The following is a 6,595-nucleotide window of genomic DNA, read 5'->3' on the forward strand; positions in this document are numbered from 1 at the left end:
CCCGGCCCGGCCCGGCCCGGGGGAGCGCGGCAGCGCTCGGCTCCTGTGCCGCCTCAGCCCCACGTCCTAGTGCAAACACAGGGTGTCTTAGAAAATAAAAATACTGGTGGAGAGATGTTGTCCTGTGCTCCTAAACTCTTACCTTTGAGAGGGGATAATGACAGAAAACACCAAATAGCACTCTCCCCCGCCCCCCCAACGCCCCCTGCCGCCATCTCCTTACAAGTTAATGCACAGCAGAGAACTACGAGAAAGTTCGGGTTTGGAAATGGTTTTCTAGGAGTGTGGCTGTAACAAGCCTGTGATGTGTTACAGTTAATGAGCAGATCATGGCTTAGCATCCCTGCAGCTAAAGTGAAGCTAAATKTATATTTTTTAACCTTTACTCCTGCTTTTCTAAAGATTTTGATAATGTCTGATCTTCTGCAATGAAATATTTTTCTAGGTGAATCTGTAACCCCTTTGGTTCGTACAGTTCTGCTTAAATGTAGGTGTCTCCTCTCCCACAGTACAACTGCTATGAAGTTGTAGCCAACTGGTAAAACACAATAAAACACTGAGGATTTGGGAGTTGCAGTTCACTGAGACTTGCTGTCTTACTGTTAACTCCTCATTGATTTTGATCTATGGAACCTCCCTGGTAGCCTCCCTAACGCCATCCTCCAAAGCTCTTACAAGTTTCCAGTGCCCTCAGATGCCCACAAATCAACTCTCTGTCTCATTGCTCCACTGACTGTACCATGCAGAGGAGCAGGATCATGGTGAAACTCAGGAGAGCCTGACTAGCTCGGCCCTGCAGTCTTTAGGTCTTCCAAGTGCCCTGTCTGGAACTGGTTGCAGGCAGCTGTATCTTATTATGGGCCTATTTCAGCCTCTTCTTTCACGAGCAACAGAGAAGTTTGCCTTCTCTCTGTCCAGGTGCCAGCTGAGAAGTGCTGTAATATGGTGCAACATTTCTACTTCCTCCCATTGTACCTATTCTTTTACTGTAAATGCTGTTAGAAGTTACAGCATCTCTTTTTCTTTTTTATTTGGCTACCATGATAAAAATAAGCCCCATAACATGATAATCAGGGTTCCTAAATTTAATGAGAAGTCTTTCATGTTAGCATGCCTTTTCTTTTTTATAAAGCACCATAAAGAATTGCAGTGGCGTCATAGCAAGACATTTTCCCGGTGCTTGTGGTCCTTCTGAAGCCTGGTCCTTCTGAAACCCTTTAATTACTTKCTACCCTCTGCAAACTGGAAACCTTCCGCAGTTTGCTACGCTTATTTTGCCACATATTTAGTGACTTCTGGGGACCTGCAGACCTTTTTCCTCAGCAGAGTTAGCAGATCAGAGGTGCCATTTAGCAGGATCATTAGAGGGCATGAAGACAGGGGTCTTAGGAGGTTGCTGCCTCACAGCAACCATCACTGCCATAAAGTGCACTAATTTTTACATGCAAACCAATCACATGAGAGAGAAGTTGCTGTCACTGTGAAATTATTCTCATGCATTTCATACTAGCGCTGTTTTGTTGTCTTTTATAGTCAGGCATGCTTCTCAATGACAAAAATATTCCATCTCTTCTCCCCAATGGTCCAGACAGGAATTCCCCTGGCTCCTAACATTGCTCAGGAAGACATGATGTAGGAACAAGTTCTCTTAGGATTTCAAGTCATCATAGCACTGACTTCTGCACTTAGATGTATGCACTTCTGTAGCTTASATATAGGAGTTAGAGGATAGTTAGGGGAAGAACATATGTACTTGGAATGTACTTGTTCTTGACATGACTGCTGTCTGTGCCTTGTAGGATATATTAGGCCTAAGTTTCCAAGTATGAAATATTACATGCTAGCCGCTTAAATATTACAGGAATTTTCATACTTGATAATTAATAAGATTGTCTCTTCATACCTTGAGCATGTTTCAGAATTTAAAAATACCAACTTTCTGACCAATTTCTTCCAAATTTTTGAAGTGTATTTATTCAATGTAMGAGTTCACAAAAAATCCATGAAAATCAGAGGAATAGGAATGGATCCTCATTCTTGCCCCTTTTGAACATAAGGTTCACATTTGGTGTCTTCCAAGTACTCAGGAACCTCTCTCAATCACCAGGACTTTTCATTGAGAACTGAGAATGGCTTCAAAGTGACACTGTTCAGCTCCCTCAGCACTTCTGTGATCATCCCACCAGTTCCAGTGTGTTTAAGTGCTCAGTACCAGCAAGCGTAAGATTTCATTGCATCCTCTCTGGTCCCAAGGACCATGGATTGCTGGTGGCTGGTCTCACCAACAAAGAGTGARGCAGAGGAGCATTCCTTAGATTTGCCTTTTCTGTGTCCTTTGTCCAGGTCCTCTGTCTCATTTAGCAGCACACTTGCATTTTCCTAGCTTTCCTTGTGCCCAGGTAGTAGCCTAAGCCTCTTACCTTTCATRTGTATAACAAGATTCAACTCCAGATGTTTTGGGTTTCTGAAGCACATCCCTGCATTTAACCCTTCTCACACATTTGTCCTTCCACTTCTTRTTCACACTGTCTTTATGTTTGAGATTTGTCCAGAGCTGCTTCTTCATCCATGTAGGCTTCCTGTCACCTTTGCTTGATTTCCTACTTGTTGAGATGGGCCATTCTTGAACTTGGATGAGGTGATTCTTCAATGTCAGGTGGCTATGCTGGACCCTTCTTCTCTCCAGGGCTGTCTCCCATGGCATTTTTACAAGAAGATTTCTGAACAAGTCTGCTGTCATGAAGTCCTGGATGATAATCCTGTTTTTTTGTCTTGTGCCCTCCTCATGGGATTCTGAACTCAGCCATCTTGTGGTCACTTCCATCAGTGCTGCTCCCTGACTTGACCTTCTTTGTTCATGAGATCCAGCGGAGCAATTCACYTTGTCAGCAATTTGATCTCCTATATTAGGAAGTTACCATCAGTGTGCTCTAGAAATCTGGATAGCTGGGGCTCTGATGTGTCATCTCTCCAGCAAATGCCAGAGCGGACCACAGGTTGCTCAAGTTCCTTGTGAAAACCAGAGCCTGTGAATGTGAGGCTTCTTCCAATAGTCACAGGAAGGCTTCAGGAACTTTTCTTCCTTATTAGATGGTCTGTAACAGATACCCAACAGAATGTAGCTGACASTGGTCTGCCGGCTAATCCTTACGCATCATCTCTCATCCATCCCCAGACATCACCACTGCCTCCTATGATCTGTTCTTCACAGACCCTCTCCTCACTGTCCCAGGCTGTCCTTTATAAAGAGGCTGTGTTTTTTTTTCCAAAGCAGAGGAAAAGACCTTTTTGTGAGCTATCCCACCATGTCTCYATATGCCCAATGTGACTGTGCCCTTAATGCCCGTGCACAAATTTCTAATTTCTTCTGCTTGCACCCTTTGCTGCGTGCATTACTGTGTGGACATTTCAGAGAAACACTGTCACACACTGGTTTTCCAGAAAGGGCGTGAGAGCTTTCCCCACAATGCTGTCTCATAGGAACCTCTTTGTTACCTATTTTCATGCATAGGCTTGTGGTAATTCCACTTCTGCCCTGTTGATTACGGTGTTGATTACTAAGGTTCCCAAATTTAGAGGAACACTGAGTAGGTTTWAATTGCTTATTGCATCATAATCTGCTCATATGAATTGTAAAGGAAACGACTTATAATCTTACTGCTGATGGGAAAAACCTTTCAAATAATCTCCAATGTTTCATTTTGTAGAGCCTGATTTTTTTCCTATGCACTCCAGGAAAATACTAATGCATTTCTACAATGGCTAAATGGACATCAGAGTATCAGGTTCGATCCCTTAGTACTTTCATCTCTACTCATAAGGCCCATGCTAAAGCATGTGCAAGATCTTTATTAAAATATGTACATAGAATTTACATGTGTTCAGTTAGAAAACTTCTATAATTATGGCTTTAGTCTCAAGATATATCAGATGAGTTTATACCTGCCTAGTGAGAGCTAAGCCAAGATAGATCACAGGCAAGAAACAAAAAGTAGAAGCTGAGTCACTTTCAGTATTTGATGTGGAGTTATCCTTTTAATTATGCTAATAATACATAAAGAAYTAAGATCTTATATTACTATTCCTAATTTCTTACTTCCAAGGAAAACAATTGATTGGAAACTGGCAAGAAATCAATAGGACTCTCACATGACATTGTAAAGCATCTGTAATAATTAGGATGTTTTAGGAATATAATTTTATTTAGATATAATTAGAAATTTTATTGATWAAAAAAAATATGGTGAATTTAGTTCTTAATTTCCATATATATTTTATGAAGAAGTTTGCAGTAGATGCCCTGTGCATGACTGGAAGAGAAAACACAAGGCTTGAACAACCTACATTTTCCTTGTAGAGTTAGCTAGTGGGACTGAGGTTCAGTACAGCAGAAAATATCTGCATTTAAATATAGGTTCATTTCTACATTGAAATGTAGATTTAAATGTCAATTCTACATTTCAAATATAGAAATTGAGATGTAATTATCTCAAAGAATGTATGACAAGGTAAATTTCAATGAAAAGATAAATTTCCAAATGAAAATAAAATGATTTTCTGATCCACAAATTTTTCTAGGGGAAACTTCAAGGAACCAAAGACATATGTGTCACTGAGTCTTAATGGTCTAAGGCAAATCTTTCAACATTGGAATTTTGCTTTTTTAGAGGCAAACGAGGATAATAAAATTAGCTTTATATGCCATTATAAACATTAATGTCTCTATTTGAAGTAAAACACAGTAACCAAGTGTCATGACAAATCTCTTAATTTGTTTGCCATTTCTCTTCTAGTTGGGGACWTTTCTGTCATGGTTTCCTGAAGGTGGCAGCAATACTCAACAGTTGTATGTAGGTTGATTTTTGAACCTATTGAGATGGAATATTGTATTTGTTTGTTTAAATGTATAGAAGAGCAGTCTGATAGGACTTTAAAATACTAATTTATTTGAATTAATAAATTAAAAACTGCATACAAGTAGGTACCTATTTATTATTACTTATACCGTACTAAAAATGTGATCACACAGATACTAGTTGTGCACACACTGTGAGCAATAGCAACATAGAATATGAAGAAAATATGTTGGCTGGAGGGGCGACGTTTTTTGTTCTTACAACTGGTAAAATATCATCGGCTAAAGGAATATTCCTAAAGTAAGTACAAAATATTTTGGATTAATATTTTATTCTTTATTGAAATGAAGTTTCTCTACCTCTCCATTTGCTTTAGACTCAATATGCTTTGCATTACTGTTATTTCTTTTATTATTAAGGCAGGTCAGTTATAGTCACATTATAAATACTAGTAATTACATTTCCTATCCAGAGAAATCCATTTACCCTTGTTTTTGCTAGTAGTGGCCTGATTTGGGAGTTACGCATCCCAGCCAGAACTGGAGTAGAGATGCACGGAGGCAGCAGTGGCACCTCTGCAGCCTGGTGTCTGCCTTGGCTTCATCTTTCACTTCAGAACTGCTTGATCACAGAATCATGGAATGGTTATGGTTGGAAGGGACATCTAGAGYCTAGTCCAACTCCCCTGCTCCTGCAGGGACACCCAGAGCACGGGGCACAGGGCGGCATCTGGGCAGGTTTGGAAGACCTCCAGAGAAGGAGACTCCACAACCTCCCTGGGCAGCCTGTKCCASTGCTCTGTCACCCTCACAGGAAAGAAGTTCCTCCTCAGATGAAGATGGAAGAGGTAAGAAAGGTAAGAAAGAATGCCACTGTTTTGAAATACAAGTTCCTCTGTGAGAGTTTCCCCACATAAAGGCACCTGAAATAGGAAAGCTACAATTTTAAATGTGTGTTCATATTACACTGTGCTTCCTAAGACACCTACTCAGCAAACCTGGTGGTCTTTTGTTCTGTCTGTACATAAGGACTCCCATAGGTTCAAGTCACCCATCCTTTGTCCATGCTTTCTTTCGGTATGGTACTTCCAGTATCATCCTGAAGTGGAATATTTTTATAATTGCCTGATTTTATCTTCATCTTTTTTTACAGTATCTCTGATCAATAGTAACTTGCATCAGATTTTCTGCAAAGCTGAGCATTAATTCCTGCACCTGCCACCCTGTAGTTTAAGAACTCGTTCAACAGCTCTTCTCAGCTGCTGATGCAGAGTTCTGCTGCAGACGCCTACAACCGTAGCCCTCTTCAGATTTCTATCTGTCTCCAGTTTACCTAAAAAGTGTCATTGCTATCACTTCTTTTATTAGCCTGTTAACCCAGCTGTATTCTAAAGCTTGTATAAAGGACTTCCTGTAGAGCAGTGACACCTTCTCTATCCTCTGCTTGCCATTCTTCCTATCGAAATCCTACCTATCACAAAATACTAGAACTTTACTTGCTGCAATATAGTTCTGAATATCAATATCAAACAATGTAATTTCTTCTCTGGAGCACTCTACAAGAGTGCATTCYATAATTCAAATGTTTGCAGAATCAAACTTCAGGCATTTGCTACTTAACATTTATGTTATATTATTAATATAAATTAATGTAAATGAATAGTTTTGCTTTTAAGGGTCTGTTTTGTTTTGATTTTCTGTAGGAACACAGATTAATCTAACCGGACACAAGGTGGCTTC

At 40.2% G+C, this 6,595-nt stretch overlaps 1 protein-coding gene across 1 annotated transcript in view; it reads right to left on the reverse strand.

The window, feature by feature from the left end:
- The window catches only part of TBC1D32 (TBC1 domain family member 32), a 65,200-nt gene extending 64,951 nt beyond the window's left edge, over window positions 1–249 (reverse strand). Inside the window, exon 1 of the mRNA XM_026054582.1 lies at window positions 224–249. The gene's annotated coding sequence lies outside the window, so the exon portion shown is untranslated. The remainder of the gene's footprint in view (window positions 1–223) is intronic.
- Between the last annotated feature and the right edge of the window lie 6,346 nt (window positions 250–6,595).

The sequence above is a fragment of the Nothoprocta perdicaria genome, unplaced genomic scaffold, assembly GCF_003342845.1.
Source record: "Nothoprocta perdicaria isolate Ctin4 unplaced genomic scaffold, notPer1 scaffold_123, whole genome shotgun sequence".
Taxonomy (NCBI): Eukaryota; Metazoa; Chordata; class Aves; order Tinamiformes; family Tinamidae; genus Nothoprocta; species Nothoprocta perdicaria.